Below are 11,111 nucleotides of genomic sequence, written 5' to 3' on the forward strand. Positions count from 1 at the left end.
AATGTCCACTGAACATAAATGACTGCGGATTAAAGTCAATTGATCATTTTTTTACGTCAAGTGGGGGTCAATTGATTTTTTTTTCCCATCGGGTGGGGTAAGTAAATTTAAATTTCCTTAAATCATCGATGGACCAAAAGACCTAAGCTAATGAATGAACTTAAATTTAGTTATAGTATCTAACATTCCTCCTTATTTGTGGGCTCAAAATAAGAAGAGTCAAACAAATACAAATGAATATTAAATGGAGAAGAAACAATAATGGAACACGATCTTAAATCAACTTGCTCTGATACTATCTTCCATCATCGATTGATCCAAAAATTTAAGTTAACGAATGAAGGTAAATTTAATTATAATAATTAATATTCAACAAAATATTTGGGAATAAATATATGTTCATTGCTGATTTGTGCGATTGACAATCGTTTGTCTTATATATAGTTTATTTATTTATTTTGGAATAATTGAGGTCTAAAACTTTTTCTATCAAATTAAATTAAAGAAAATGTTAATTGCTTGTTTGGCAATTACACCCCAAAATTAGTGGGGAAATGGGTCATCACACCATGGGTAAAGTCATCCTAATTATGTTGATAGAAATTCAAAGGCTTTTCTTTTTAACACATTTAACATTTTTTAGGGTCATTTGCTACCAAAGATATCATTAAATTTTAAGAAAGATAAAAGGGGAAAAAAATATAAATAGAAATGGGAGGATGCATGGTGGGTAATGGATGCCAGCTAAGATTTTAATGGACCTACTTCTTCACTTCTCATCATGCACTCAAAGCTAAATCCATCAAAATGTTTGAAATATGATTTATTATTATTATTATTATTATTTGAAATAAAATAAATAGATTTCATCTTTTAAAAAAATAATTGAATTTGATTTTTTACTACGTGTTTCATATACTTATTTTGCATGATTTAGATATACAATGATATTTAAAATTTTGTATTGTAATGATTAAATAATATAACTACGGAGTTCTATGGGATATAAAAATTTCAAACTTTTGATATAATAATCATTGGATAACAATTTAATTTCTAGTATTTTCCTTCTGTAAATTTTATTTGTTGATCTTTATTTTATTTACATATGCCTTTTAAAATATTCCTATAATCTTATTGCAATAATTGTTAATTAATATACAAAAGAGAAAGTGAAGCCAAATTTACTCTACATTTTATTAACATGCATAACGATGTTATGTATATCTCTTTCAAAAGTAGATATTTTTATAATGAAAAGATATTTTTATAATTTTATATTTTCATTGTCATATTTGTAGTGAATCCAAAAATAATATCCCTAAGGAGTGGAGTCTAAAGATTAGATTATATTTAATATGAAAAAACTTAGGTGGATATGTGTGTAACAAGTGTTCCGATAATGTTTAGGGTCAAATATTTTGCATATTGGTTGTTACGTGTTGAAATATCTCTATCAAATCATTACTTGACTCATTGACACGTTTCAAATGTCCCATTTGATTCAAAATTTCTATTTTTCTTTCTCATTTTATATAAAAAGTATATATCTCTTTCCTTTTAATTATTTTTTAAAACAAAGTTCTTAATTAAATTTTGAAAATGTTATTTTGGGTGGTTTGATAATGTTTATGTTTTCGATTTGTTTCCAGAATATGATAATGTGTTTATTTTTCTAATCTCTTTACTATGATTTTTACAAATGATAAATAAAATATTTGAATTCTTATATAAGTTTTAAAGAATTTTAAAATTATTTCTATTTAAAGACATACACTATATAATAAAACAAAAAAAATTATAAGTGAAAGTAGTATTTAAATAAAATAAAATTGAAAATTTTCATGCTAAAATAAAATTCCTAAACAATAAGTTAGAAAAGTACGTGACTTTTATTTTTATGCTTTCATTGTTTGTCATATCTAAAAATAATGTTTCATAAAAAATATAATTTTAAAAACTAAAAAGAATGCCAGTTTCGATTTCAACGTGATATATTATTGTTCTCTTGAAAAAATCATATTATCGTAATAAATACATTTGTTCATCGGCTATTTTAAAATAATGTCACGACAAAATAAACATATTTTAATTATTAATTTATAGAGTTGTTTTAAGTAAAAAGAAAATGAACCAACTTTTTATAAACGATAGATATTTATCATACTATTATAAAAATTGTACTACTTGACACTTGGAACTTTTGAGTATTTGACGCTTATATATATATATATATAGGTCAAGTAACATATAAATTTGATTAAAAACATCGAGAATAATGAAAAAAAAAAAAAAAAAAAAGGTGGAGGTGGGTAGAAATTTCCGGATTTTTTCATTCTGTTTTTACTTGACGCTTTATAAATGTCAAGTAATTTGTAGTTTGATTTTTTTAGTGTTTCATATATTGAAGAGATGAGAAATTGGGCGAGGCGCCCCCAAACCCCTAAAACCACATGAAAAACCTACCTCCAACGGCTCCTTTGTTGCCAAAATGGTCTATAGTATATGAATAAGGTTGGGCGCCTTATTCTGGGGACACTATGGATGCAGCCCACTTTGTAGTTAGTACAAACGATGTGATCCTGAATCGTTCATATAGAGATATGTGAGTGGGGGCATCCTATGCAATGAATTTGCATAAGACTGAACCATGAAATAGTCACTTTTTACGTTCTAAATGTCGTTTTATGTATAAAACTGACTATTTCGTTAATTGATAACCTAGGTAACTTAATATTAATCCTGAGCTAACTATGAACTAATGTTCAGTTGGAATATCCTTAGATTTGCATAGGTGAGGGCAGCTCATTATCGTTGGCCCAATAAGCCTCCCATTTCAGGGGTAAGATCGCGTGGATAGTTGGGAACATAGGGTGTAAGACGGAATTCACTCCTACTCGTTATAGGGATAGTAGATAGATTGTTCCCTTTAGTACTGAATCCATGTCTTGAACAAGAGACCCCACCCTCTCCTTGGCCTGAGAGGGATTCGGTTTATATGTTGGACCTTAAACCAATTGTTCATTAGAGGATCAGTGGAACTTAAGGAACAAGATGTAGTCTTGGGGATAAAAACGGTTTTTATGACCCAACTGAGATTATGAACAACCTGTGAAGGATTAGCTTACTAATCATGGTTATATCAAATGGATACAAATATATCTATAGTGAGGGGAGTGCAACTACGGGACTATAGTGGAATGACCCGTTAGTTAACGAATGTTGATTAGCTCTGTCTAAAGAGTTTAGCCAGCTAATCTTGGATCGTTGGAGCCCATGATCTATAGGTCCATTAGGTTCCCCTACTAGCTCATATGGAATAAACTTAGAATAGTATGATAGAATGATTCGAATTGTTCGAATTAGGTGAAGAGAGAGAAACCGACAAGTATATGTGGTATAGTGGTCGGGTTTTTCAGTTTAGAGATACAGCTTTAATATTTAAATGTGATTTAAATATCAATAATATGAATATGTTCATATTCGGAAGCTTAGAAATAATGGAAATGGTCAAAGATGTAAAAGTCAAAAAGTTAACTTTTGACTTTGAAAAGTCAAACTTTGACCGACCTTATATTCAAATGTGATTTGAATTTCGAGAAGATGAATGCAGATTCATGCTCGAGAGGTCAAAATTAGTCAGAAAAAATCATAAAAAGTCAAAATGTTGACTTTTTGGTCAAAGTTTGACTTTGACCAAATGACTATTTTGCCCTCTGACTAAAGTTAATGGAAAAATCCAAACTTTTGTTGGATAATCAAAATAGTGAGCTAGGTGTAGGCTTATAGTGGAGATATTAAGCCTACTAAGATAGTGGATTATAGGTGTTGGTTTTTATGGATTTGGTTCATGCAATTGTTGCATGGCTTTTTTCTATAAATTCGGCTTTTCAATTTAGTTAAAAAACTTTTGTCACTTTTGTCAAATTTAGTTTTTCAAAATTGAGCTGAAAAAAGGAAAACCCAAAACCAAAATTCCATCTCCTTTTTTCCATCTCTTTCTGTCTCTCGTTTTCTTCATCCACCGGGTCCCACAATCCGATTCTGAGTCCAGAGGATAGTAGGTCAACTCTAGTGGTGGTTCGGAATAGTTTGGGTTGAGATTTAGCAAGGAAAAGCGGGTTTTGAGAGCTTCAAAGATAATTTGTAATTACTGTTTTTCCTTCAATTGCGTGCATTTTTTTCTTTAAATTAAAAGTAATTATAGCGTAATTAGATCATAATTCCACTGCGTATGTCTCGTGTTCCATCATCCTTCTGTAACTTTCTCTCAATCACCTTCTAAGCCTTCAAAGAACGCAAGCAAGGCTGTGATTAAGGAGACACTTCTGACTCCAAGGTTCTACACGACTGATTTTGATGAGATGGAGACGCTTTTCAACACCGAAATCAACAAGAATTTGAACCAAGCTAAGTTTGAAGCTTTGCTCTAGGAGAAATCATATCCCATCTGTAGGATTGTATTAGCAACAGCGGAAGCACAATGATCATAAAGCACTCCAATTCATTAATTTTGGCAAAATATAAAACATGCTCTTGCAGATAACAAGTGAGTTTCAAGATATACCTCTTGTAGAACTTCTTCAAAGCTTGTTCTCCAACTGCAATCTTTTCTAAATCTTGTTGCAGACCACCTCAAGATCTTCCCTACTATTCACTTGGTGTGCTAGATTGAGTTGTGAGACTCAAAACTGTTAGAGTTAAAGCCGTTGCCAGTGCACTTAAAGTACGCTTACTTAGGAAGTAACGACACGTTACCAGTTATCATCTCTGCATCACTAAGTAAGGAGAAAGAAGATGCTCTCATACGGATCCTAAGAAACAACGCAAAAGCCTTAGGATGGACCTTGACAGATATTGAATCAAGGGATGAAGGAGAATAGCTTACAACAACAATCTTGGTGAAGAACAACTTCTCCAACACGAATTTTCTCTAAAATTCTCTATTGACTGCATGCCCGAATTTTAATCCAAACTCTTCATTATATTGCAGATCAACATGCAAGGGAGAGAGTTGCATGAGTTGCAGCTCATGCTTGAAGTAAGACAAGGTAAAGTGAATGCTTTTTGTGTGAGTAAGTTAGGAGATGGATAATGGAAAACATAGTTTTTCCATTTGTGTTTTGTTTTTCAATTTTTCAATTTTATCAAAAAATCAAATCTTGATTTTTAAAATCTATTATGATTTTAAAAACTGAAAAATAAAACTAATTTCATAAATTAATTTAATATCAAATATTAAATTAATTTTTACACACATCCATCTTTATATATTTAAATCATATTTAAATATAAATTCTCCTGTTCCATTTAATTCTCAAATTAAACATGTAATTATTTCTCATATAATTACTAATTCCCATAATTCTAATTTGAATGTTTCAAATTAATTTATCACGTTATTCTAGAGCTAGTCCGTTAAGAGCTAGTAGGGGACCTCGTGGACCTACAGGTCATGGGCTCCAGCGATCCGAGATTAATTGACTAAACTCATTAGACCATATTAATCCCCATTCATTAATTAATAAGTCACTCTACTAAAATCCATAGTTACACTCCCCTCACTATAAGTATATTATGTCAACATGATTTAACCATAATCAACAAGTTGGCCCTTCACAGGTTGTTCATAATAATGGTTGGGTCAAATATCTGTTTTACCCCCGAGATTACGTCTTCTTCCTCAAGTTAATGAGCAACTAGTTTATGATCCAATCACTAAATCAAACTCTCTTAGCCCAGTGAGAGGGTGATGCCCCTTGTTTAAGACCTGGATTCAGTACTTGAGAGAACAACCTTTTTCTTATCCCTAAATCGAGTAGGAACTCCGTCTTACACCCTATGTCCCTAACTATCTATTGGGTCTTACCCCTGAACTAGGAGTCTTATTGAGTCGGCGCTGTTGAGACAACCTTCACCTATGCAAATCTAAGGGCAATCCCGAATAAATAGGAATTCATAGTTAGCTCATGATTAAGATCGAGTTACCTAGGTCATCTAGGTGAAATAGTTAGTCTTATACAGTAAACAACGTTATAAAGTAAGAATGACTTACTTCTTGGTCCGATATTATGCAAACTTATTGCATAGGATGCCCCCACTCCTCATGTCATAACATGTGCGAATTAGGATCGCATCGTATGTAGCACTTTACAACTCTTTGTAACAACTACAAAGTAGGCCGCATCCAATGGTGTTACCAGAATAAGGTACCAAACTTTTATTCATGTACCATAGATCATTTTGACTATTTCCTCGAACCTGATCTACTTTTATGTCTCCACATAAAGTTCGTACTCATATAATAGTCATGGATTTTAGTTTATTGGATTTAGACTTTCATACAATTTATGAAATAAGTTTATTGATTATAGAAAATGTTTATCATTTTACAAACTGCGAATTTTAGGACATAAAATCTAACACATCTTCCATTAGCCAGTATTTTATTTGCTTTATCTAATTTTCTATTTCTTATGTCTTCTTTCGGCTTTATTTGTAAGTGTTTTGAAGTATATGTTTTATATTAAACCAATATTCTAACTATAACATATTGTTATGGCTAATTTTGTTGTGGGTTTTTCTTTCAGATCAATTCTTGCTTGCTTCTGTTTTGCAAGGAGGGAGGCGATTGGAAGTTTGAAAATTTTTCTTTCTAATGAAGGTAATTCAATTGTGTCTGAAGCATTTATATTGCTATGTCTGAACTCATTTTTCCAATATATTTGATATCTTTACGTAATTTTTCTACTTCTCATCTTTTTCTTGCATTTAGTAACCAGTTGGTTATGTTTAATTTGATGGTTAGACGCAAGGAGGCGATGAAGACAGGACAACACTATTGTTAGAACCAGAGAATAATACTGAAGGAAGATTTTCAGTACTGGAAAAGGATAGATCGGTGTCTAGACCTCCTGAGATAAGATCTCATCTAGTTATGATTATTATTGACATACATTTGTATATTTATTTTATAATAGTGGCTAAATTTTTTTAGCTAAATTTTAGAGATTTTCAATTATGGTAGGGATTGGTGGTTTTTGTTCATATGAAGGAGGTGATTCTCCAATTGACTAAATTTAGTTAGACCAACATTGTTCTGTAGTAACCAAAATTAGCTTTCATGCAAGAAAATTGATGGTCTTGTCCTCTATTCTGTTGTTCTATTATACTGCATAATTACTTATGAGATTCCAAATCATGATCTGATTTGTCACTTTGAAATCACATTTTATCTTGTTATTTTGATAATATCCCATATGTGTTTCTTTCATTTTTGTAGTGCTTAGGAACGACATCCATTTTGACTTTTAGGGAAAGAATTGATGACATTCTTGAAAATTCTCATTTTCTAGTTGAAAACTGATTCATAGTCTTCATATTAAGTGTTAAGGTTGTTTTGAGGTAAAATTTCTTTTAACGTTCTTTCAATTTTGATTTAGGATTCTGAGTTGATATATTTATAATATGTGTGAAAGGTCTAGAGAGTTATATGATGTGTATCTTTTGTTATAGGACCCAACTCCATTGTCATATCTTTTCGGAAAAAAGGGCATCTATGAACTATGATATTTCATTGGAGGTACTCAATTCATTCCATTTTACTACTTTTTTTTTTAAATATAATTATTTCTTTAGTTTGTAGCTTGATTAACCGTACTTTTGGCTTGAAACTCCCAAATCATATCATATTCAATGTCTTTGATAGTTTTAGTTTGAGTTGAGCTTCACATTTACGGATGTACAAATCAACTTTAGCCATATTCTTGAATTGTATGGAAATGTGTTAGTATGGGGTTAAAAGTTAGTTATACTCTTGAAATTGTTCATATGGGGTAAGTATTCTTCTAACTTAGAAATTTTTCATTTGAACTTTGTTAATATGAGGTTGTTATATGACAATATATATGTTCAAGATATATAAACTTTCTTAGGTTGGTGGAAATTTTAGGTTGATTGATGCTTAGATTGTTCATATATATGTGTGTGTTGTTTGTTTATTTGGTTAATAAATAATTATCAACATCTTCTATTAAATTATATCATTATTGGATTTCAAAACATGAACAATTATAGGTAATTTCTAATAATATATTTTTTTTAAAAAAAAAAAACACATACGAACTTGACAAGCAAGACATATCAAATATTCATTCAGTTATCAGTTTTTGTGTATAAAAAAAAATGTTACATTTGACAAGTAAAAACTATCAAGTTATGAAAACCTTGATCCATAATAATGTCAATAATTTAGATACTCGACACTTAAAATAAGTCAACATATGTCATATATTTGAGAGTTATAAAATATCAAATAAATTACAGCTTGACGTTTTTGGCCAGTCGAAAAATTTCTCTTATTCTTGACACTGGATTACTTGACATTTTTTAAAACATCAAATAATACTGATACTTGACTTGAAAAAACTTCAAGTAATACAGCTTTTGTAGTGTCAGTGTACGATAGTTGTCTATAGCTCACTAATAAATGTCCATTGTGGTCTATCACGGATAGACAGTGACATTTTTTTATGCTTGAAAATATTTTCAGCATTTTTACTATTTAAAAAATTTGCCCTAATTTATAAGCAATCTTTTTTTGAAAAAATATATAAGACTTATTCTCCTCTTTCTATATAGACTATAATATTATTGATTTTTCAAATGTCATGTGTCCACTCATTTTTTATTGCAATTTTGTTATATATATATAACTTAACACTACAAATTTAACGTCTAAGGTTTGGTTGTTGGTAGTCGAGTATAGCTCACTAACACGTACATAACTCAATTGACATAAGTTTGTGTTATCTACTTTGAGGTTAGAGATTCAATTTTTGTGTTGAGATTTTTTCATTCATATTCCCATACTAGAATATTTTTCCAAAACATATCAGGTTCTTTAAGCGGTCGTTTGGTTTGGGGGTTTTCTACATGGAAATTGACATAGACATCCAAATCTCATATTTGTTTCAAAGCTTTCAACCATTTATCTGGAAATAACCTACTATGAGACATCCTCATTTCCCATAAACAAGAATTTTCTATTACTTTCTAAAATTGTGGGTTTTCTATTTTCCTCTCTCCATTCTTTTTTTCATTTTATGTATAATTCTATTTGGAATATAATTAATTAGCATTAATTTAACAAAAGTATTATAAATATTTATTTTAATAAATAAATCATAATATATTAAAATATTTATTTAACTTATTGTTAAAATACAATTTTATTAAGTAAAATGCAATCACTTTTTTACATAAATTTTAAATTAATTAACTAACGATATTTTAAATCTATTTAATTAGTAAACTAAGATTAATTAAATTTAGTTTGTAAAAAAGTCATTTTTCAACTACTTTATTGTTTTTTACTATTAAACAAATATTTATTGAGATTAATTTGAATCTGATCCTTCATTATGAATATATAATCATTATTGATTATTTATAATCAATTGATTATTTACTGTGATCAATTTATACTACTTTATTCATTATTAACATACATATTATAAAACCTTTTCTAATATTATTTATTAGTTGTCATATTTTTATCTCATATTTTCACTTTTTATGTAATATAATTTCTTATATTATTTAATTAAATTCAAAATTACTAATGTTAGATTTAATTAGTTATAAAAATGATTAAGTATCATATTATAATTAATATAGCGTTCCTTAAATATAATAATCGGTTGATTTTAATTGTAAATTATTCAATTTTTAAATATTTATAGTTAAAATTATTGTTGATTTTTAATTAATTAATTTTTATCAACATATCGGATAACATTTATTGTCTAATTAATTAGTATATTAAAATATATAAGATTTTCATACTTAATTTCATTAACTAAATACAAACATAATTTTTGTTCATACAATTCTGATAGTATTTCCCATGTACAGTCAAACACGATCATTCCCAAACAACCTATTTCCAATTATCATTTTCCCATACATTATAAAACTTTACACCAAATGATCCCTAAGGATTCATAAAGTTAATGGTTATGGACTTTTTTTTAAATCATTATAAATAATCAGGTTAATTAGTCAAGGGAATTGGATGGGTGCTTTGAGACCTTCTAGGATGTGTTCATTTGATTGATTTTAAGTTGGTCAAGGTATTTGAGACTATAACTATTTGCGGGGATCTGGATTGTATTTGGTCCACCAATGTGTGTAATTTTGGTGGAGTCTGATTACCTTTTAAGTGATCTATCTCTTCAATGGCATATCGTTGGATCTTTCAGAGGTTCTCTTTTCCATCGAGGGAGTTAGTTGAATGTGCCTGAGTGGGTATGCTACCTTTTCCCATGTGCGGAAGGGTTAATTCCTTGACAAACTCACTTGTGCATAAGGCGTTGTTGAGCAAGATCTATCTCTTTTAGTTTCTCCTTACCTTGAATGGTTTACCTTATTTGTATATATATATATATAAGGAGATATCGCCTTGTAATTACTAAGTAGTGTTAATTTTATTTGCTTTAAAAATATCTATGTTTAAAGATTTAAAAATGCATAAAACAAACTTAGACAATTTCTTTCGGTGTCAGAATCAATATAAAACTCTTCTAAAATAAAAGTGGACTAACTAATTGAAAGTATTCTTCTAGATTGGACTTTAAACTTACGATGTCATAAATATCTTATTTACTATTTTTTTAAAACTATATTATTTACTACAACTTAAAAAAAAAAAAAAAAAAATCCTTATACACTGAGTATCAATGTGAATGTTAAATCAATCTACATCCTTTTTAAAAAAATAAAAATAAAAAATAAAACTCCCAATGTGAATGTTAAATCAATCTACATTTTTTTTTAAAAAAAAAGGTTAAAAAAACAAAATACCCCCTTTACGAAAATATTGACATGCTAGCTAATATTTGATTACATCTAGAAAGTAAATGCGATCGTGAGTAATGATACGAACTAAAAGGGAAAAAAAAAAAAAATAAAAATAAAAGGAGAAAAAGCTGAGGAGTGAAAGTAGAAGCGGCAGAAAGTATGGATTAGAAAACTATTACTTAAATTGCAAGTTTTAGTCTTCAACTTTCATCTGTCGTTTTAGTTGCCAAAAAAGAGCTTGAGCTCAAATG

Source organism: Benincasa hispida, chromosome 4 (assembly GCF_027475165.1).
Source record: "Benincasa hispida cultivar pf3 chromosome 4, pf3_genome.v1.1, whole genome shotgun sequence".
Classification (NCBI taxonomy): Eukaryota; Viridiplantae; Streptophyta; class Magnoliopsida; order Cucurbitales; family Cucurbitaceae; genus Benincasa; species Benincasa hispida.